This window comes from Jatropha curcas, chromosome 1 (assembly GCF_041381405.1).
Source record: "Jatropha curcas cultivar XTBG-Jc1 chromosome 1, XTBG_Jcur_1.0, whole genome shotgun sequence".
Taxonomy (NCBI): domain Eukaryota; kingdom Viridiplantae; phylum Streptophyta; class Magnoliopsida; order Malpighiales; family Euphorbiaceae; genus Jatropha; species Jatropha curcas.
This window is the reverse complement of record NC_143151.1, coordinates 3,428,888-3,453,493: the sequence shown is the minus strand read 5'-3', so window position 1 is coordinate 3,453,493 and position 24,606 is coordinate 3,428,888. Positions and strand designations below refer to the sequence as shown.

At 31.9% G+C, this 24,606-nt stretch overlaps 1 long non-coding RNA gene and 1 pseudogene across 1 annotated transcript; one reads left to right on the top strand and one right to left on the bottom strand.

Moving 5' to 3' along the window:
- Positions 1-3,442: 3,442 nt before the first annotated feature.
- On the bottom strand, positions 3,443-5,932 carry LOC110009822 (uncharacterized). The gene is made up of 4 exons (XR_016322517.1): positions 5,675-5,932; positions 5,329-5,458; positions 4,522-4,603; positions 3,443-3,676 (listed from the first exon to the last, which is right to left on the bottom strand). It is a non-coding gene; the product is annotated as an uncharacterized LOC110009822 (long non-coding RNA).
- Positions 5,933-21,834: 15,902 nt separating this feature from the next.
- Positions 21,835-24,597, top strand: LOC149498835 (receptor-like kinase TMK4 pseudogene; annotated as a pseudogene).
- The last annotated feature ends 9 nt before the right edge of the window (positions 24,598-24,606 follow it).

The window sequence follows — 24,606 nt, the reverse complement described above, 5'->3', positions numbered from 1 at the left end:
GTTGATTACGGAATAATGAGCCGTCTCATCCTCATAAAAATAAAATATAAATTTAATCCTTAAAAATTGAACTTTCTGAAAAAATCTTTACATTCTATCATCAAAGAAGATTAATGTACATCAATAAAAATAGAGAAATATCTTCTAATTATATAAAAAAAAAAATTGTCAAACTTTACTATCGTGGAGTGGAGGGAAAGCCAAAGCAACAGCCTTTTGAATTTAGAAAATTGAGAGATAGTGGAGAAAATAGTTCCATTCTATTAAATGTAGAGATAGAGAATTTTTTTTTTTTTTGGCAAAACCCATATTTAAGCTTGAATTTATTGAGTTTTATCTTAAACTTGCATTTGTTAATATAAGACCCTTCAATTTTATCTTTATCAAGATTAAGCCTTACTTAATTAAGAGTAATTGGAAATTCAAGTCGCAAATAATAAAAACAAATTTAATAATAACGTGACTCATGAAAATCGCAATTCCCATATAAAAATCAAAAGAAAAATAAAAATCAGTAAAAAAAAATGTCAAATTCTTCCTTCTGAAAATTAAAATGAAACCTAAAACCTAATCTATTGTCAGGTCACACATGCAATCACCACTAAACTACGCTTTAGTGATTATATTTAATATTTCTCTAAATTAATTTTATTTTGCTAATCAAATTCAAAATTTTTAAATTTTATTTTAGGTACTATAGATCTCTTGATATAAAGGATTTGTTCGGCAATACTAGCTATTTTTGTAACTGTTAGTGGTTTTACAAGTTGCTAGCTGTTTGTAAAGCTGTTCAGAATAAAAATGTTTAGTAAGAATAACTATTTGATTAGCTGTTGAATTTAAAATAACAAAAAAGAATATTTAAATATGACTATAGAAGTGAACTCATTATAAAAAAATAGATAATTCATATATTGTGTTATTATTTTTCTATAAAAAGAATGTCAATCTATAGTGTGTAGTCCAATTATATAAATTGAAATCATTATAAAAAATGATAATACAATTTCCTCACATATTCCTCCATTAATTCATTATTAAATTATTTTGTTTAAATTTTTATATAAAATAATGTAGTTTTTTTAACTTAATTGCAGACTTGTAGTACCGTAGCAACCATTGGAAAAAAAAAGAATTATTGTTAATATAAGTTAATTAAGGACAAAATTCTCAAAAAAATTTCAATTAAAAAATAGAAATGCTAAACGTTAGATGGATTAACATTTTAATAAACGTTATCTTATCCACTAACAACTATTTTATATGTTACCTTACCAAATGACATAATTTATAAAAATAACGTTTTAACATATTTAAAACTCTGAACACTTTGTTGCCCAACAGAGCCAAAGTAGTACTCCCTCCGTTTTTTTTATATAGGAAAGTTTTCATTTTGAATGTTCTTTTTATATAGAAAATTTTTTCTATTTTGGTAACTTTGAGTACCATAACAATGTGAAAAGTCTATGTTACCCTTGTTTTAGTCTTTTATGAAGCTTTTAGTGCGAGAGATTCTAAAGATAGTAGTAGACAAAAGTGTAGATGAGTATTTAGTGTGAATAAAATTTGGTGAATGGATTTTTTACATTAATTTCCTTTGTAAAAAAAAATTTGCTCATATAGGTTATATGAGCATTGATTAAAATGAAGTTTGAATAGAAAAAGGCTACAAAAATTTTTAAGTTGGCCACATTGAAAGAAATTTTTATGGATTTTGCTAAAAAATTAAAAAATTGTGCAATTTAAAATTTTAAAAATTTTCAAGTTGGAAGGTTAAATGAACACAAATTTTCATATTCTCACACAATTTTTTCAAATAAAGGATAAAAAATAATTTCTCGCCACATGTTGGAGCATAAACTTCATTTTTGCAATTGTAGTATTTCATTCATTCCAACAAAGTATTTAAAACCTCATTGAAGATTGAAACATAATTTAAAACATGCATTGATATTAGAGGAAAAATAAATGATATATTAGTGGTAAATTAGGAATAAACGACAAAAAAAAGTTAGTTAAACTACTTTCTTAATCTTACTGAAAAATTAGTTGTGCCTATATAAAAAGAACGAAGAGGGTATAAGTTTTTAATTGGATTCAGACATTTATTGAAAAAAAAAAAATATTACTTCATCCATTCCACTTTATTAGCAACAAATAGACATTTTATCTTGTTCCACATTAAGTGCTCATTTAGGATTTTGAAACTACATTAATTATTTTTTTCAACTCTACCCATATTTATTAGGTGTAATTTATTTTTATATTTTCATTTAAGAAGGACAATTTAGACATTGTACCATATTTTTTATTTTGAAAAATCAACAAATTTCAATCATTTTCTTAATCCTTGTGAAAAGATCAAATATTGTTATTAAAGTGGAACAAAGGGAGTATTAGAGTATCTCCAATGCAACCGTTAATTGCGTTAATTTATTTGCCACGTTTGCAAAATTGAAAGTTAAAAATAAAAACATTCTCCAACGCTATTGTCTATTTAATTTGTGAGTTTGATCAGTTAAAAAGAAAAAAAAGATATTGTCTATTACGCTCTCTATATTCAGAGGGTCTATTAGACAGCGTGACCCGTTTTTTATTCTTTTTTTTTTATTATTTTCCTTTATACTTCTCCTTTACTTGCACTCAAATTTCATCTTGCGCTGAAATTGATTTCTTCTGCGTACATTGAAAAATCATTTTTAAAATCTAATATTTACCGATACATATTCAACCACATCACTATTTATAATTTTTATTCATTAAAACACATCTATCACAGTCCATGGGCTCATTAGAAATGCTATACTAATGGAATTTGAATTGCATTTATTACAAGAGTAAAGGAGTCATCCCCACGTGCAAGACCTATGGAGTAAGAGCCGTTAATTTGTTGTATAATTAATTAATTTGCGTGAGTACAGAGTACAGCCAGTTGGCACATATGATGTGGAGACTTTTTGTTGCTCATGTCTGCATGTTTTATTTATTTACACTCTACTCACCAAACTTCCACGTTAAGATAACTGCTGATTAAGAACATTTTTTCGATAATAATTTTTTAAATAATTTTTATTATTTTGATGAATCAAAATATTAAATATAATTTTTATAGTGTTTAATAATATAATTTTTGAATTATTTTTAAAGATTAAAATAATATTTTATAAAAAGTTATTTCATGAAATATTTAGTATTTTAGTGTTTTATGAAAAACTGTTAAAATAATTAATACATGTCAAAAAAATTAATTTTACCGAACAGATATCAAAAAAGAATAATTTTCGGACTTTATATGCACTATTAAACTTATAATTTTTCTAATATAAGGAAATCATTTTGAAGGTCTAAAGAACCCGTTAATGTCACGACCCATTTCCGTGGGCCGGACCGACACTAGGACCTGGATGGATTTAAAGCCCCCGAAGCCCGTAGTAAGTCTAACTTATTTAAATCTCACATTCTATTCATAATTATGGATTCAGGCCCATTTACTTATTATACATATGCATCTAAAATACAGTTCATATGTTTAATATGGACTTTTATTATTTATTTACAACCCAACTGGAATACAATTGCGAAACTCTACCTTTATATTTACATCGTTATTTCTATCATTAACCGTCTTCTACAATAAGTGTCTCAACTTCATAGGGCTTTCCTTTCTTTCTATTACCTGAAAAAAAATAGTTGGCAGGGGTGAGCGCCAAACTCAATGAGTATGGTTAGATAACCCTCTCACCCCACACAATCACACAGATGCTAAAATATTTTTATCCGATTACCGTTTAATTATATGATCATGCAATTTGTCACACAAATGGCAATACAACGGCAATCACAAGTATTATCACCTTCATATAATCACATCACGTGGAAATTAGTCAGTGGAGTCACCGAACCCCGATGAGCCGTCCTCCCACATGGCTCATCCTCTCACGTGTGCACCAGGGAGCCAATCCCCCATTCTGGCCGACCGGTTCAATCCTCACACAACCAGTCCTCTCATTATTTTTCCAGTCTTTCTCTCTTTTTTTTTATTTTATTTTTATTTATTTATTTTTTTATCAACAGGAGGCAACCCGGTCGTCTCCATCAAATCTAGATCATCAGACGCTCACAACAGGAGGCCACCCTGCGGGCTGCGATCAGATCTAGATTATCATGTGCGCCCAAAGAGACCAACCCGTGGTTTTCCATATCATACAGATCAGAACAGTAGGTGCACACGGAGGCGCCGATCTCCCATTTACCCGGCTAACAGAAATCAGAATCAGGATCCATATAACAGAATCAGAATCATAATCAGGATCCATATAACAGAAACAGTCTCACAAACCCATGGTGACCCACTTCATCCCAATTCCACACAACCAAGGCACAGTAATATCACATCACAGCTAATCAAGCAATACAAATAGGGCAGCACGATATGGCAATTCAACAAAATAATGCATGATAACATTTAGCCGTGAATGCATGAATGCAGGTGGATGATACTAGTTATCTAACACTACTCACAGTTCTTTATTGTCCTTTAAAAGGACTGCCTTTTTAGCCACATGCTTTCAGCTTTTGTCCTCGCATTTTGTATTTTATAAACCTTTAAAATAAACAAGAAAATTCTAAATAAGAATTTTAATTCAAAAACTTATATTTCACATTCGTTTATTTATTTTGGCTACTGGTCATTTAATTCACTTGTTATATATGCATATATATCTAGGTTCTCTCATTTATATAAATAATTATTCTAATTTATAACCTTTAGATAAAATCTCTAATTATTCAGTGAGGAATATTGTATAATGATAATTATAATATTGTATAATATTTCTTAATACCTAAAATTTTAGTCGTCACTACTTATTAAGAATATAACTAATTTAATTCTTCATTAAGTGTTCTATAAAAATTTCGGCAGCATTTCCTCTATAAACTGGACTATCCAAATTTTTACATAAACCATATGTCAACACACAGCCCATCCATCGGGCAATTCACATTAACTCATCTCGTCCGCCATAACCATCATTCATTCTTTCATTCAATTCACAGTCTATTCATCGGGCATATTCTTAATCAAATTAAATTCTCATTATAATTAATTATGCTATAACTATTTACTTACTAATAAAATTTCCAAATTTTACTTACATTATTATTAGCTAGAAATTTATATTTCAACACCGATTTTATAGTTATAATTAATATTCATGGAATATATTTAACAATATCAAATTTAATTTATTTAACTACTTAATTAAATTAATTAATTAATTATCTCGGGATTTATTCAAAAATTGCAAATTAAGCTTTAGAGTGTACCGATCGAAAATCGGATTTGATTTCCGTGATCCGCGCAAAGAGGAGAACATTCTGCCTTTGAAGTCCTCGCCGGAGCCTCGCCGGCCGGTCGCCGGACCGCCGCCGTGCACGGTTGCCGAAAAAGTCAAATCTTCACCAAAATTAACAAACAATATATCATTTTATTCGTTTCGATGAGAGGATCACTAATATGTATTCAAATCAAGGTGGATATGAACTATTTGGCCGGAAATTGACCGGAAAGGTTTGGTGAAACCCATTTTGGGTTTTCCGATTCCGGTTATTACAGTCGACGAGGAGGCCATCAAATGAAAGAGGAAGAAGAGAGGAGTCATTTGGTACTCACCTTGCGCTCTAGGCTTGCCTGAAACGCCGTGAATCGCCGGAAAAAAGTGTAACCACGGTGGCCGAAACTTCAAGCTCTTCCCCTTCAAAATAGACGCAATTTCAGTTCAAATCTAAGCTATAATCTTCTTCCTTGCGTTGAGTAGATGTTTTTAGAGTGTTCATTTGCCGAATTTGGTGGCCGGAGGACGGAGATCGAAGGAGAGGGAGGAGGAGGAGGAGGTGATGCAACTGGAGAAGGAGAAGGAATAAACGAAGAGAAAGAGAAAGAAAAAGAAAAGAAAAGAAATGGGCCGGTCCGGTTCGATTCAAACCGGTTCGGTCCAATTCAGTGATTTGGTCTCATTTCGTTTAGTTTTTGAGTTTTCCAATCGATTTTCGGTTCGGTTTATCACAGTATTTGAACTAAAATATTAATATAATTTTCAAGCTGTCGATTCATTAAATTTAATTAGAAAATTTTTGAAAATAAAAATTCAGGGTATTACAGTTAACAACTTTTCTTTCTATATCAAATGGTCTGTAGATTGATTATAGAGGCAAGAAAAATGAAAAACACTACAATGGAATATATATATAATTAATACACATTTAATAGACAAAAATAAAATCAACGTCACAAACTTCTCAAAAACTGCGTACAGATGGAAGGTCATAGACCTCATATATGTGAAACATCACATGTCAATTTTTCTTAATCAGATGATAAAATTACATTACACATATATATAGCAAAGCACTATCAAATGACCTACGCGTTTAGAGTTTTTGGTCCCCGCAAGTTAAAGTTGGAAAACTTTTTAGGGTTTTATTTTCTAGAAATAAGGTTATTATATTAATTAGTTATCATACTTTGTTAACAAAAAGGCTAATTGATAGTGTGAGCAGAAAATTAAAAAGAAAAAACAAAAGAAAAGAAAGGACATTTTATATCTTTTTCCGTGTAAACTACCGGTATCTAAATCTCATTATTAGAGACCGCCTAATCCAGTTTAAGACTTTATCACAGTTAAAGCTTTTCGTCCCTCCTACATCTGCATTTAGTGAAGATCAAATTAGGTTAACTAATGGTTTGTTAATGCCAAATATTTTGAGAAAACAAATATTTCATCCGTCTCATTTTATTTACATGGTTTGACAAAACACGTGTATTAAGAATTTAGTTAACAAAAATTATTTCGTAACTTTTTACTCTTAACTGAATGAAGATATTAATAAAAATCCATTACTTAATAAAGGATCATAAATGTTATCATGAGAAAAATAATTGTTTACATTTCTAAATTTAGAAAACTTGCAAACATTTTGGGATATCCAAAAAAAGAATAACAAGCAAACAAAACGAGACGGATGGAGTATTTTTTTTATTGAAACATTAGTTAACATGGTAGACTCTTAACAAAATATTATTCTCGCGTGTACTTTTTGTTGACCAGTGGTAAAATTCTATAGTTGCACTAAAATCATTAGATGAATTGTGTGTTTTACTAAAAAAACAAATTGATAACTTAAAATTTTCATTTTATATTGAAACCACCAATTGAATCAATGGTGTCAATAAAAATAAAAATTATTATTTATTTATATAATTACTTTTTACTGACTACTTATCAGTATGAATTACTTTTTCTATTACACTGAAACCACCAACTCAATTGGAGGTTTCAGTGCAACACTCTCTCTCCATATCAAGACAGACATTAAATTGATAAATAATTTTAATTTGGCAATTAGATTGAAAATTAGTTTTTTGAAAAGAATTATTTTGTCAAGACCCCATAAAAAAAGAACATACTTCTCACCCTCAATGGGTGAAATTTGCAGCAAGCCACAAAACTTGATGGAGTCTTTCTTCATCTTGAACTAAAAACATCAAAATCTATTGATTTTCTTTAAGACACTCTTTTGTTTTTATTTAATTCAAAGATTCTTTTAACACCTTTAGATGCTCATTAAACTATTCAGTTCATTCTTCACAAAATGTCATTTTAAAAGTTAGTACCATATACTTACGATAGCCTTATTATTTAGTCGCTCAGTAAAAATGCACTTTTTGAAAAATGACTAAATAATTTAAAGAAATTAAATTTTAAGAGATAATCATTATATTTATTAAATTAAATTGCTTTCACCTAGTAAATGAAACCATTTATACATCAAATCAAATTATCATATTTTTAAAACATTATATTATTTTATTTTTTTAATAAAAAAATAAAAAATATCTTATTTAAATTAAAAAATTATTCTTAATTAATTTGAAGCATGAATAGACCGAATAGTCAAGTCACTTCCCAAAATAAAATTGAATTCCGGTTAACTTAAGAGTTTCAAACGAGGAATCCAAACTATGTCGTTTAGCTCTGGCCAAAGTTTTATTGCCACGTGGTGAATAGGTACAGTTTAAGGTGCCACGTCAGGGTGAAGGTCCATCCACACCGTAAACGGTATCAATCTTGGCTACCAAGGAATCTCTCTATTGGTTGGGAACACAATAGGTACAGAGCCATCTTTCTTTATATATATGTGTATATATCCATACTCTCATGTCTGCGCTGAGAGCTTCCCATTATCAAAACACACACTTTCTCCCTTCCACCAACTCAACAATCAGTTTCTTCCCTGTTCTTTCTCTGCTCTGTTTTTATTTTTGTTTCAAGATTTTCAGTTACCGTATCCAAATCATGGAGCTTACACCTTCTAAGCCTATCAAACAGGAGAGAACTCTTCCTCCAAAAAGAGGGAGGATTAAGAAGATGATAATTAAGGGTATTGTGAAATCAACTTCAGTAGCAATTGTTTCTGTTGGTAAGAAGCTCAAACGCAGTGGGAGAAGTTTCACTACCTCAAATTCGTCGACTTCGTTTGCGATTTCAAGTGGGTATAACTCAGATAGAACATCTGAGTCTTGATCTCTGATCAATTGGGTTTGTTTTGATTGTTGTATTATACTGTATAATGTATAGTATTAGCCATAACTGTACTCTTGATTTTTTATTTTCTTTTTGGTTTTCGCTATCCAAATTAGCCTACTCTGGTTTTTGGATTCTGAAATAATTCTTTAATTACTTTCTCTTTTCCCTTTCTAATTGGTAATAGAAGATGAGATTATGTGGAGCTGGGTTATTGGACTGCTTGTACTTATATTTATACATATGCATATTAGTTGATTTTGAGCAATTTAAATTGATTAATTGCAGTATAATGAATTAGCAGTTTTCTTTTTGGATATTTCCTTTCTTCTGTTTTCCTACCCTTCCATTCCTAGTTGAAAGACTGTTCAACCGTATGATTAAACCCGGTCGAACGTTAACCCATTTAAAGAGCCGGGTAGATGGTTTAATCAATGTGTCCATACAAATATTAATATATATATTAATTAAACATTATTAATTTAAGATAATTAATGTATCGGGCTAATGCCATTCCCTTTTTATTATTCTCGTTTAAGTATTTGAAAAGGAAATATTTGTACCGGTGAGATTTTAAATTTGAGACCCACTTTTTGATAATCCCACTAGTGTTTTTTGGAAAGAAAATTTCCACATACTCCTTAAGTATAGTTTTCAACATGTACTAATAGGAGTTTATTACTATTTCTTTTGTATAAAAAAAAAAATTTATTATTAATAAAGTGTTGATGAACGTGGTAAGTTATCTTATGAAAAATACGTTTTACTGAGAGAAAAAATCTTTTATGCTCTACAATTATACTAAAAAAAAAAATTTATTTAAAATATAAACTAATAAGGAAAGATGAAATGTTTGTTCTCATATTTGGTTGATTTGAAAAATATTGAACTAAACTTTTATCTTTATATTTGGCATGCAATAAATTAAAATTTTGTATGATTTTATATTTAAATAATATATCTATTTGAATATTTAAATATATAATTTCTTCATATTTATATTTAAGACAAAAGGTACAAGTGTGAAACAAAAATATATAAAATTTACTAGTCATGTCAACGAGTCAACATTGATGACAAAACAGCCATGTAATCAGTATACTTCGTGTACAAGCTTCTTACTTGCCAGCTCACAAGCTTGAATATTATTCAACATAAACTCCTTTTATGTTTTTCTAAATAAAATTGATTTGATTTCAATTTAACAAGTCTATTCATATAATTTCATTTTCTGTATCTACTTAACTAAGGAAATGCATAGGGTTTCTATATTTCTCTTTTCCTTTTGGTTTATCTAATCTTAATTTTTGTTTGGGACTGTTGTATTAATCAGCAATAGCTCCCTATTTATCTTTTTTTTCTCGTTCCTAATTTTTTTATTTATTTTTAATAAACTCAGATCTTTTTTTTTTAATATATTTATTTTTTCTTTATTTTTTTTGTTATTGTTCCTTTGTCTTCATGTTTGGAGTTCTTTTGTTCCTTCTTCTGTGGGGATTTAGTTCCTTTTTTTTTTGAGAAGGTTTATTTTTAAAAGATATGATATTTGATTTTATTTGATTATAGAATTTAGATTTTGTTTTACTGATGTGTATCTTTCATCAATAGAATCTGGTTGTGTGCCAATCCTCCATTGATGCTATTAACGCATAGTAATTTGAATTCATCTGTGTAAGTCATACGCAATAAATTTTTGGAAAAACAATCCACGCATAGAAGATTTGGAGAAGTTATTTTATTGTCCAAATAAATTAAAAGAACAGTTGCTACTATGAAAATTTATATCGGTCAAGGTTATCTTTAAGCGAAAAAAATCCAATAGTGTTTCTTTTAGTTATAGTTTTATTATTCATAAGAATATAGAAAATTCTTTTATTGTTGAAAAATCAGTGAACTTTCTATTAATTATGATAGTAAGTTATATATCTGATTGAGTATTTATAATACTTGATTTTATTATTAATGAATTATATTTCTTAAAAAAAAAAAACCTAAGGAAATGCATTATTCTTACCTACCAAATAGGTGCTATATATATCGAACTGTGGTGTGGTGATTCTTGTCTTCCTTTCTCCTATAATTGGCTTTCGAAGTTGCAACCATTAGGTTAAAAGAAAAAAATTTAAGAGAATGTATGTTTTTATCGGGAGCGAGCAATATGTTAGTTTCTAATTAAAAATTAAACCAAATCGATTCATTTAAATTGAATTCAGATAGTTGGTTTGGAAATTCATTGAGTTTAGATATAAAAAACTATTTAACTTTAAATTTAGATTTGATTGTTAACCAAATTTATTTTTAAGGCAAGTTAATTTAGTTTGAAAAAAACCAAATTTAAATCGAGTTGTTGTTTGGATTGTCCTTTTTATTATTATGGTCCGTCCTTTATTATTATAGTTTTAAATCAAGTTAATTTATGTATTTTGTGGCTGTAAGCAAAATACATGATTTCATTATTCTGCAATCTCATGCATTTGCCGTCATATGATAATTTAAAATAGAAATGTTACATTTATAATCAATATATCTCATTTTTCATCAATTAATAACATGCCAAATTTTATTTTTTAAAAATTTCCTTCAAAATTTAGTAATAAAATAATAAAAATATTTTAAAATTCAAAAAAAAAAATCAAATCATAAATTGAGGATGGAGAAAAAAAAAGAATAAAAATTAATTATTTTCTATGTTTCTATTTTTTAGTTTTGGAATGAAAATATTTTTTATTATTTAAAATATACAATTTGATATTTATAAATTTTTATGATATAAACACATCCTCATGTGCTAAATTAATCTGAAAATTAATTTTGAAATTTAAATCAAATCAAATTTAAGAATCGAATTAAGTGTTTTTCCAAATTTAGAATCTGATTTTGATTCCTCTTTGAAAGTGATTCCATTTTTTTTTTATTTCAACAATATAACTTTGTTTTAGCATATTCCCATCTCTATTTTTTTTCTTAGTTTAATTTAATTTAATTTAATTCAAATCAAATGATTAATTTAATTCAAATCAAATTATTAATTTAAGCTTTCACTTGTCTGATTCTTTTTTGCACGTTAATCTTATTGTCCTCATTTGTCAAAATTGGAAGCACATTTTTGCTTCTAGAATTGAATTTATTCTCCAAGTTTTATTAAATAACTGCTTAACACTTGCTGTTTGAGTTTTAATCAGGCAGAAAAAAAAAGAAAGTGCAATACACACATGGAATATAGATAAGACACGTTTGATCAAAATCATAGGAATTTAAATAAAACAATATTAATTCATATATATTTTTTGTACGCACGTTTCATAAACGATGTGGTATGCTAAAAGATTAGCCTCACGGGCCTTCATACTCCGAACACATAAAGGTCCAATAGACTTTTCTTTTATCAAAATCTTAACAATTTTGACAAAACATGCTAAATATTTAACTATAAAATTAAGTTCAACTATACAATTCATTTAAAAATATTAAATTTTATGTAATTATGTTGAATATATAAATATATTTTTAAAGGAGAAATAGATATTTTTATTTATACCAAACAATGAAACAAAGAAATGCAAATAAATTTTATAAAAATGGAATTCATTTATGCTAAATGGAATTTTCAGAAAAAGTTTCAAATATAATTTTTCAAAAATCAGTTTGAGACTCGAAAAAAAAAAAATATATATTGCAAAAATGTATACTGATGGAACAAAATTTATTATTTGTAATAGTAGTACCAAACAGATAATAATAGAAAGGAAAAAGGAAGAAGAAATCATAAGCCAAAAAAAAAAAAAATCAATTTTTATTAGAGAGTTGAAAGTCTGCCTTTGACAAACGAAATAGCAAGTCAATGCTTGGAAATTAGTTTCTCAAATTCGCTGCTTACCTTTAACTTATCCATAAATTACTAGTAATTATCCACGTGTACATATTCCAGCCTGGAAATTTGAATCATTCTTTTCTTCTACATTTTGATTTTTGTAATTTTGTTTGTGGAAATCCTCCATTATCTATTCAAAACTGACTCGTATAATATGGCTAAACATTGATACAATTAGGGTGGAGCATCCATCGGTTGGATTTCATTCTAGTTGGACTTGAAATTTTTGTTTTTTTTTAATTAAACCAAACCAAAAGATTAAAGATTTATGATTTACAAGTGAACGGTACTAAATATTTAAATAAATCAAACTCAATTTTCAAATTAAAATAATTCAATTTGATTTTTTCAATCAAAATCGAATAGTGTTTACTTCAAAATGTTAGACTCCAAAATTAGGATCGATAGATTTCGATTTGACTGACCGAATTAATCAAATAAAACCAATTTAGTTTTTAGTCTATTTCATTTAGTTTTAATTTTAAAAAGAAAAAAGTTGAAATTTTTTTTTATTCAGTTTTTTTAATTAACATAAATAATAAGCCCAAAAATTAATTTAATCAAATTGAACTAATTTGATATGCTTATGTATAAAAATTGAGTTGATTTTTATTTTTATTTATAAAAATTTTGATTTATTTTCAGTTTGTAATGATTTGATTGGTTGACTGAATGCTCTGCTTTGCTCAAAGCAACCATCCATACGCTAAACATCTCAAAACGACTACGTGTTTTTAACCTCATTGTTCTAGATTGGTTATTCATACGTATCATTAAGAAGTGCGTTGAGTAATGTTAAATTACAGCTCTATGGTAGAAAGTTTCTCAAAAAGCAAATATTAGTATATATTTGGTAAAAGAGTAATATCAACAAATTAAAAAAAAAAAAAAATCAAGGGACATTGATGGATTGACTACTTTGAAAATTGAGTATCAATATACCAAATCATCATATCAAGCAATTAACAAGGACAAAGTGAATTGAAAAGAAGTGATTTTCTACAAAGAAATTGTCAAGTCAAAAATGGAGAAAAAGAAAATTTCCCAATTTTGCATCTAACCTTTATGTATCTCTTGGAGCATTTTTCTACATGTTCTCCCTTGGTAAGATTTTCTTTGTGGTGAAGGAAAGGGAATATATATATATAATACAAGGATTAAGACATTACCAATTGCCATTTCTCCTTGAATTCTCCTTCCTAGAAGATTTTGTAAATGGACTATTACTAAGTCAAGAACTTCTCTGTGTTTTGTAGAGATTGGTCAAAGTTGGCCAAGTTGAATTATAGGTTTCTTAGCATTGTTGTGTTTATTTTTTATTTTTTATTTTATAATTGCACGAGTTATCCAGGCTCATGTATGTTTTAACGGTCTATAAATCTGACTAATCACCGCTCATGCTCGGAGATACAGGAGCTAGTCCGGGGGAGGTTGCTTTGCGGAAGATCGAATTCATGACTTAACTCATGGTAATCAACTCCGCAAGTAATTCTTAGCATTGTTGTGATTATTGAAACATATAAACTTTTATTATTAATATTGAAAACCCACAACAGCACCACATGGATTTTAGGTTCAGATTTGATATGTTAAAACTCAATAATATTACTAATATCAATTTTGATTTAACAATACATAATTTAAATTCAAAGATCTCTGAAAACACTTGTCAACAAGGTGAATCCAAATGCTATTATGGTCTATTTAAACAAATAAGTATTTATTTAAATTTAAATTTCAAGTGAAATTATAAAAGAATAGACATGATACAATATTCTAAATTCACAATTATTTCAAATGACTATCTATTCAACTAAACCTTGTGAAATCAAGTGCAAAAGTACAATATATCAATCCATAGGGCAACTAGGGGTGTAAATTAGTTTGGAATATACCAAATTCAAATTCAAGTTCCCAATTAAATTTCAAATTGAAATGAAATTTTAGAATATAAAATCTAAATGAAATATATTTTTTAAAATATTTGTATATGAAATATGAAATGGAAACATAATAGAAAGTTCCAATATTCAAATTCATACATCTAATTTTTTTCTTCTATGTTTAGTTTTAATTATATATTTTATTAATAAAATATTAAACTTGAGTAAAATATATTTTCAAAAATTTTTAATTCATTGGAGAGGAATCAAACTCAATATATTTCAGATCTCACATAAATAAGAAGACCAACGATACCACCACCTTATTGGCAAAATATTTTCAAATTTTAATATTAAGAAAACAATCTTTTTCATTCTAAAACTTTATAGTTTAATGAAATACTTTAATCTTAATAACAATTAATATAGGCTTGAAAATCTAAGAATCAAAATAAAAAAAGTGAAGTTAACTTCATTGAGTCATAAATTACAAGTTTTTCATCACTCTTCTCTAATTCCTGTCAAGTTATCAGGAAAAAGTATTATTATTTTCCTTTGTTGTATTTGGCAAGAAAATTTATTTTTTAATGATCTACTTTGAATTTTTTAAAATATTTTTATTTGAATTGCTCTTTTAATATTTTTTTCCCTTTTGAAAGGATATTTGTTTCTTTTATTTTCTCATTTATCTTTCTAATTTTCTTTTTTAGGGTTTTATTGTATCTATTTCATGATTGCACCAATTTTTTATTTTTTGTATTTTTTTTTACTTTATTGCTAATAAACTAGAAGGTTCTCAAGTGAAGTTATTATCCCCATTCCTCAGTTTCAAGCTTGAATTTTTAATTATATGAAATATTAATTTGTTGTTTATTGCAACTTAGTTTATGAAATATTATTTAATTTTTAATATATCATAATAGACTAGATTTGTATTTATATTTTCATAAAATGGTATGAAATAAAATTTAAATTTTAAAAAATATTTGAAATGCAATAAAATTTTAAATTTCAAAACATTTTAGAATGGAATTGAAACGGTTATCATTCCATCCACACTAACCGAATTACACCTGTAACGGCAACTCAATTTGAGCTTCAATTTCTTGTTAGTTGCCGTTCTGTTGAGGCTGTTTTTGTGTTAGGCCCATTACTTACCATTCGGTTATGGCACTTTGGGCCTGAACCTATATTTTAAGGGTGTGCCGTGTGCGTTGCAATGTTTCTTTTCCTTTTTTTGGATAAAAAAATATACATAAAATAAATAAGTAAATAAATCAAAAGAATAATATCAAACATAAGTTAAATCTAAACATTCTGCAAATGGGTTTAGGTACCATCAACCAAGAATCATTGATGAATAAACAGTTTCAACATCATTTGATGCAGGACGGTTACGTGAATGGAAAATAACGATTATACTCCGTTAGGAATTTTGATCAATATCATTTGATTTGACGAAGGAATTAGAGAATTAAACTTTCAAAAAAATTTATTGAGTATGAATAATGCTCAAAGAATAATTGCCCACCAAAATAAGAAAAATAACCTATTTATATGTTTAGGCTAAAATATAAAAAACCCTAAAAAATAACACAAAAGTCGTAACTGGACAAAACCTAGCAAGGTCGGCCGCACGGGCATGCTTGGTGTGACACGGGCGTGCTTGGTATGACATGAGCGTGCCGACGCTCGAAACGTTACTGGACTCATCGGCTTCGGCATGGGCGTGCTTGACTTGGTATGGGCGTGCTTGGACTTCCAGAGGCTAGCACGAGCAGGCTGGCTGTGACATGGGCGTGCTTGTGCTTCTTAGGCTTGGGTGTGTTTCGCATCCTGGACTAGAGGCTGGCACGTGCGTGCTAGATATGGCACGGCCGTGCCCCTTCTTTTAGGTTTGCAGCGATCCAAATCATCCATATATTGACGTGTAAGTTACTCCGCATCAATCCCCCTCCCCCCACTTTAAAAGAACTCGACCTCGAGTGATCATCATCGGGGTAGAAAGGGAATAAGTCAGCAACATTGAAGGTCCTGGAAATCTTCATGTCTTCGAGCAGGTCAATCACATAGGCATTATCCTTGATATGCTTAAGTATCTGAAATGGCCCAATCTTTTTTGAATCAAGTTTCTTCTGTCCTCCACCACATTCCTTGCAAAGATACACCATAACCCAATCACCCTCAATAAAAGATTTATAACATCGGTGTTTATCAACTGCAGCCTTATATTTTTCATTGGCAGCAGTGATGAATGGCTGCACTTGCTTGAACACCTCCACATGCTCGGTAGCCAAGTTATTAGTTGCAATACTCTTCTCTACACATGCTGGAAGGGAAAGGAGGTCAAGAGTATGGGCTGGTACCTTCCGGTAGACAATTGCAAACGGTGACATCTTGGTGGAGCTATGGATAGCACTGTTCTAAGCAAATTCTGCTTGGGCAAGAGTAAGATCCCACATTTTCTTCTTCTCACTGCAAATGCACCTAAGGAGATTACCAAGAGTCCGGTTCACTACTTCAGTTTGACCATCAGTTTGGGGGTGAGCGGTACTGCTGTAGTGAAGTTGAGTGTTAAATCCTTCCATAAAGTGTCCAAAAGTGAGCTAGAAACTTTGTGTCTCGGTCAGATGTGATGGTTTTATGAATGCCATGCAACCGAACAATCTCCTGAAAGAATAACTTTGCTATGTGAGAGGCATTATTAGTTTGCCTGCAAGGAATAAAATGTGCCATCTTGGAGAATTTGTCAACAACAACAAAAATAGAATCGGCCCCAAGTTGAGTTCGAGGTAAACCCAACACAAAATCCATAGATAAGTCCTCCCAAGGTTGTTCCAGTACAGTCAACGGAGTGTAAAGACCAGTGTTTTGAGAATGGCCCTTTTGTGTCTGGCAAATTGAGCATTTTTGGACTAGCTTCCCTGCTTCCTTTTTTAATTGTGGCCAATAGAAACGAGCCTCCAACCCCGCAATCATTTTATCTCATCCCAAATGTCTGCTCAATCCTCCACCATGGATTTCTCAGATTAATTACTCCCGGAGGGAAGACTGAGGGATGCACAGTCTGTTTTCCTTGAATAAATATCCGTCATGAACCAAGAACCCGCTAGTAGGCTATTTAACATCAATTTTTGCCCATATGTCAGTAAAATCTTCATCCGATGCATACAGATCTTTAAGAAATTCGAACCCCACAATCTCTTGCCTAATTAATCAATAAGGCTACTTTCCTGCTCAAAGCATCCGCTACGGTGTTACAAGTACCTGATTTGTGTTTAATGACATAATGAAAAGCACCAAAATAAGTTACCCAACGCACATGCATCTTGCTCACTTTCTTCTGAGTTTGAAAATGAGTTAAGGCCTGATGATCAGTGTAGATAATGAACTCACACCCCTACAAATAATGTTACCAAGTCTTGAAAGCTCAAAAAACTGCATACAATTCTTGCTCATAAGTGGACCATTTTTGTCTAACTTCATTCAATTTCTCACTAAAGAATGCAATAGGCTTTCCAGATTGCGTCAAAACACCACCAATTCCAATCCCACAAGCATCACACTCAACCTCAAACAGCTTATCAAAATCAGGTAAAGCAAGAATATGGGTGGAAGTAAGCTTATCTTTGATCTTTTCAAAGCTTTTGTTTGCAGCTTCGGTCCATACAAACTGACGAACTCTCTCTTTCTTCAAATAGTCAGTGATAGGAGTGACAATGCTGCTAAAGTTCCTGATGAACTGCCTATAGAAAGTAGCAAGTCCATGAGAGCTGCGAACTTCAGTGATGTTCTTGGGAATAGGCCAGTTTCGGATGGCCTCAATTTTTCTGTCCTCAACATGAATTCCTTCCGGGCTAACAATATAGCCAAGAAACAAAATTCGTTCTGTCAAAAAACTGCACTTCTTAAGGTTGATGTACAACTCGTTTTTCTACAAAGCATCCAACACGTGTCGAAGGTGCTGAAGGTGTTCTTCCTCACTGCGACTGAAAATTAGGATGTCATCAAAATAAACAACCACAAATTTGCGCAAGAAAGGACGCAAAACCTGAGTCATAAGTCGCATGAATGTGCTCGGTGCATTTGTCAACCCAAACGACATACCTAACCACTCACATAACCCTTCCTTAGTCTTAAATGTAGTCTTCCATTCATCTCCCTCCTTGATTGGAATTTGATGGTACCCGCTGCGAAGATCTATTTTAGAAAACACTATAGATCCTAACAGTTGGTCCAACATGTCCTCCAGTCGAGGAATAGGGAATCGATACTGCAACATGATCTTGTTGATGGCTCTACTATCCATACAAATTCGCTAAGTCCCATCCTTCTTTAGTTCCAATAAAGTAGGAACTCAACAAGGACTAATGCTCTCCCGGATATGTCCCTTCTTCAATAATTCTTCTACCTATTCTTGAAGAATCTGGCTCTCCTTTGGGTTCATCTTATAATGGGGTAGGTTTGGTATCTTTGATCCAAGGATAAAATCAATCTGATGTTGAATGTCCCGCAAAGGTGGAAGCGTAGATGGTTATTCAACTACGGCATGAAATTCATCCAGCAACTCCTTGACTGTGGTGGTACTAGTGCCTCTTCATTAGAGTCTGTCTCTGGCTTGATCAACAATGCCAACGCACCTTCGGACTTCTCAATTGCACTAGATAATTCTTGCACATCGGAAGAAATAGCTACTATGGATTTCCCCTCCACTTTAGAAGCTTTGGCAGAAGATCCAGAAGGTAAGACAATGATTTTCTTATTTTTCCAAGTAAACATGTATGAATTCTCCCTTCCCTTGTGCAATGCATCTACATCAAACTGCCATGGTTATCCTGACAGTACTCCACAAGCATCCATATCCACAACATCATAACTAACGGAGTCTGAGTACGATTTTTCCATTGATATAGGAACCTTACAAATCCAGTTTACTTCAATCATTGGACCCTCTTTAATCCACCCTATCTTGTACGACGAAGGATGTGGTTCTGTGGGTAAATTTAGCTTTTCAACTAGTTGTTTGCCTATCAAATTTTCATAACTACAAACTGTCAATAATGAGTCGGCACACCGCATCACCAACCCGACATTTAGCCTGGAAAATTTTTCTTGATTGAGTGTCGCTTTTGTAGTTTGGAGAACACAAAATTTTCTGAACGACATATGTAACTTCTCCATCTTCAGAACTAGCCACGGATCCATCATCTTCGTCTTCTAACTCTTCAACCTTAGTCAATTCATCAACTACATTCACCCGTCGACACCCATCATTAGCTCCCCTACGTTCTGGACATATATTAGATGTATGCCCCTGTTTTCTACAACGGTAACAATAGTCTCCAGTTGGCTTCTGATACGGATTCAGTTTGTTGTTTCTATCTGTCAAGGAAGCCTTTCTCCGGGAGTCTTTCTTTTCTTCTCTTGTGAGCTGTTGTGAACTCTGGTTATTGGCGGGAGTGGCTGCTCTTGAGTTCTGTCCACCAGAATTTCTATAGAACTGCTGATTTTCGGATGAATAGGGTTCCCTAAAGTTCTGGTTACGATTAACTGATTGTCGCGGCAGCCAATTAATTCCATCTTCCACTCATTTGGCCATCTCAATCGCATCTGCCAAGGTGAAAATCGCAGCTACACCCATCATACACATTATATCATGACTCAATCCCCACTGATAATGAGTCTCTTGCTGGGATGCAGTTTCACAATTGTCGCATCGTGCCTGCAATCTCAAAAACTCTTCCGTGTACTCATCCACCTTTCAGTTTCCCTGGAAACAGTCATGGTACCTGTTGTACAATATTTGAGAGTGATCATTGGGAAGAAAACGTTGCTCAATCAATTGTTTTATTAAAACTCAATCTCGCACAGGTTCAATCCTTCGACGATGACATTCGTTTTGAATAGAATGCCACCATGCTGCTGCACCGCCTTTCAGTTTATAGGCCACAATGGAAACTTTACGTTCATCCTCGACATTCATGATCTCGAAGAATCATTCAATCTCCGCTAGCCAGTCAAGAATACTTTCTATGTCTAGCGATCCTGAGAAGGGTTGAAGGTCTACTTTTATCTTGTATCCTTCATGAAAATTGCAGCCATTGCCTCTATAATCTCGGCCTCCATCATAACGATTTTGGCATCTTGCATAATCTGGTTATGGTGGTTTCAAAGCTGCAAGTTGTGGGTTGCCTTGTTGGATTGCGAGAGTCAACTGTCTAATCTGTTCGGTTAACTCTTCAAACCTCACCTCTATGGCTGTGAGTCGTGTCTCATGATTGTCGACCATGGAGATACTTCACCTTTCGGCTCTGATACCAACTGACGCAGAACGGTTACATGAATGAGAGTAACGATTATACTCTGTTAGGAGTTTTGATCAATGATGTTTGATCTGACGAAAGAATTAGAGAATGAAACTCTCAAGGAAGTTTATTAAGTATGAAAAATGGTCAAAGAATAATTGCCTATCAAAATAATAAAAATAACATATTTATATGTTTAGGCTAAAATATAAAAACCCTAAAAAAATAACACAAAAGTCATAACTGGACAAAACCCTAGCAATGTCGGCGGCACGGACGTGCTTGGACTTCTAGAGGCTAGCACCTGCATGCTTGGACTTGGCACGGGCATGCTTGGACTTCTAGAGGCTAGCACAGGCAGGCTAGCTGTGACACGGGTTTGCTGGTTGTGACACGGACCTGCTTGTGCTTTTTAGGCTTGAGTGTGTTTCGCATCCTAGACTTCCAGATGCTGGCATGGGTGTGCTAGATATGGCACGGCCATGCTCCTTCTTCTTAGGTTTGCAGCGATCCTAATCAACCATATATTGAAGTGCAAGTTGCTCCTCGTCATCATTAGATTGCTAAATGTATATTTTAACATAAGCAACAAATTGCAAGATATTGTCTCCCTGTCTTAATAAGCTGCCAATTCACTCCGAATAAGTAAAGACAAAATATGATTGTCAATAAATAATTAGTTTAAAAAATGGTATTTGCCTCAAATTGCAAGATCCTGTCTCCCTATGTTCTGTTCACAAGCTGCCAAATCACTGTAAGGTGTAAACAGTAAAGCCAAAAAAATAATTTTAGGTGACTACAATGCAATATTACATAGAGCTAAGGTTGGAGATTCTGGTTTTCATTACAACATATTTTAGATACTGATCCTGATATAACAAGAACAGAACAAATTTGCAATATGTGGAATAAATTCCGTTAAAATTAAAACATATCTGCAAGATAAAACCAAATCAATTTACTCCATCTCGTTCAACCTTTCTTGATTTCTGCAATGAAGTGCTAACATGTATATTATCCATGTAAACCAAACGATTCCATCGGTATAATCTAATTTCAACATCGAACTAGGCCCATTTTACAATATCAGATTTGTCATATTACAAATGTACTTTTTTCAGATTACCGAACCAAAGCATTTCCTTGTATTTTTATAAACAGAAAAACAAATTGGCTCTAGTAAAGCTAGGATGTGGATTTCATATCTTTCTACAAGTAAAACCTTAGCAAGAATTCCCATTTTCCTCTCTTTCTTTCTCCTCTTCTCTACAATAACTTCAGATGACTCCATTGCTATCCTAGAACTAGCAAAACATCTAAATCCAACTCCAACAGGTTGGTCAACAAATAACTCAACTAACTATTGTTCATGGCCAGGCATCACATGTGATCCCTCCAACCATGTCACCATAATTTCTCTCTGTGGTAGGAATCTCTCTGGTACCCTCCCATCTGAACTCTCTACTCTGTCCAAGCTACAATACCTTAATCTTAAAAGTAATCGTCTCTCCGGCCCCATCCCTTCCCTCGCTAATCTAAGTGACCTCCTAGATGTATCTCTTGCTTCCAACAACTTCACTCGTATACCTCAGGGCTTCTTCCAAGGACTAACTGCATTGCAATTTTTCATAATTGACGAGAATCTTAATCTAGCTCCTTGGTCTATGCCTACTGATTTGAGTCAATGTACAAGCCTAATTACATTCAATGCAAGAAAAACAAATCTTGAAGGAAATTTACCTGAAATATTTGCCTCCCTTTCTAGTTTGCAGCATCTTATCTTATCTTTCAACAACTTGAGAGGAGTTTTGCCTGCGTCTTTTCGAAATTCGGGAATTCAGATATTGAAGCTGAACAGTCAGAAAAAAAAGTTATCAGGTAATATCAGTGTATTATCATCAATGACAAGGTTACAGAAGGTACGGCTCCACGAAAATAAGTTCACAGGTCCAATTCCAGATTTATCAGAATGTGATATTTTGTATGAATTGCAGCTAAGAGATAATCATCTTACAGGAATTGTGCCTGCCTCATTGATTTCACATCCTAATTTGAGATGTCTTTCCATATCAAACAACAAATTGCAAGGTCCTATACCTGTTTTTCCAAAGAAGATCAAGGTAGAGAACAAAGGGAATAATAATTTCTGCTCCCGCAAAGCTGGAGATACCTGTGATCCACAGGTGACTATAATGCTGGAAATTGCAGGTGCTTTAGGGTATCCAATGAACTTGTCAGATTCTTGGCGAGGCAATGATGCTTGTAAGAATTGGTCATTTGTTACTTGTGATGAATTCAATAGGATAATATCAGTAAATTTGGGGAAGCACAATTTTGTAGGCAGAATATCTTCAGCATTTGCTGATCTTAAAGTATTAAGGAGTTTATATTTAGATGATAATAATCTGACAGACCCAATACCTGATAGCTTGACAAACTTGACAGAACTTCAGGTTCTTGATGTCTCTAATAACAATCTAACCGGAACAATCCCGGATTTTGCTTCTTGGGTCAAATTAATTGCTACACCAGGCAATCCACTTCTCAAGTATAGAATTTATAATCTCAATACATCTAGAACAATATCACCATTAGAGATAGTCATTCCCCTGATTGTAATTGTCTTATGCATTGCTTTTTTCTTGTTCAATTATATTATGAAGAAAAAGTACAGAGAGTCTGGGAGAGTGAAGGACGAGGAAAAGAAGGGAAATGTATCAGATAAGAATGAGAAAGGCTGTTTTAGAAACCCGAAAGATGTTCTTGCTGAAATAAAAAGCAGGGATAACCATAAAGATGGAAATGTTGTGATTACAATAGAAGTTCTTCGACAAGTAACTGATAATTTCTGTGAAAGTAATATTTTAGGTAGGGGAGGTTTTGGTGTGGTCTATAAAGGGGAATTGCATGATAAGACTAAGATTGCTGTGAAGAGAATGGAAACTTCAGCAATTAGTACAAAGGGAATGAATGAGTTTCAGGCGGAGATTGAAGTACTTACTAAAGTGAGGCATAGGCATTTGGTTGATCTTTTGGGTTATTGTATAAATGGAAATGAAGGATTTCTAGTATACGAATATATGCCACAAGGAACTCTAGCTCAACATTTATTCGAATGGAACGAGCACGGTTACCTTCCTCTTACTTGGCAGCAAAGAATTAGTATTGCATTGGATGTTGCTCGAGGGGTGGAGTATTTGCACCGATTGGCTCAACAGAGTTTCGTCCATAGAGATTTGAAGCCTTCAAACATACTTCTGGGAGATGACATGAGAGCAAAGGTTGGAGATTTTGGATTGGTCAAACATGTTCCTAATGAAAATTATTCATTCGAGACAAAAGTTGCAGGAACATTTGGATATCTTGCACCTGAGTATGCCGGTAAGTGTGCAAATTTTTGTTCAAGTGTCTGTAATTTTTTATCGAATTTCTACTAATTTTATTCAACTGTAACATGAACTTATATAGTAACTGGAAGAGTGACAACAAAAGTGGATGTGTATGCATTTGGAGTGATTTTGATGGAGATGATAACAGGAAGAAAAGCTATAGATTATACAATGGAAGACAAAGGATGGATGTTTATGCATTTAGTGACATGGTTTCACAGTTTCATAATCAAGAAAGAGATCCCAAAAGCAATAATTGATGAAACTCTGAATCTTGAAGAGGAAAATACCTTATTGAGCATTTGCAAAGTAGCAGAACTAGCAAAGCATTGCACAAATCCTGAAAAATGTCAAAGACCTGACATCGGCCATGTAGTGAGTTTCTTGGCACCTCTTGTAGAAGACTGGAAACCTGCAAGCCAAAAACAGCAACAAACATCTGGAATCAAGATTAATCTATTTTGTAGTTCTATAAATTTTAATAGCAAGTCTGGTTTTCAGACCCAATCAAGTGGTTCTAATGTATTTGTAACTCCAAGGGAAAGCCCAATAATTAGTAATTGAAGGGGAAAA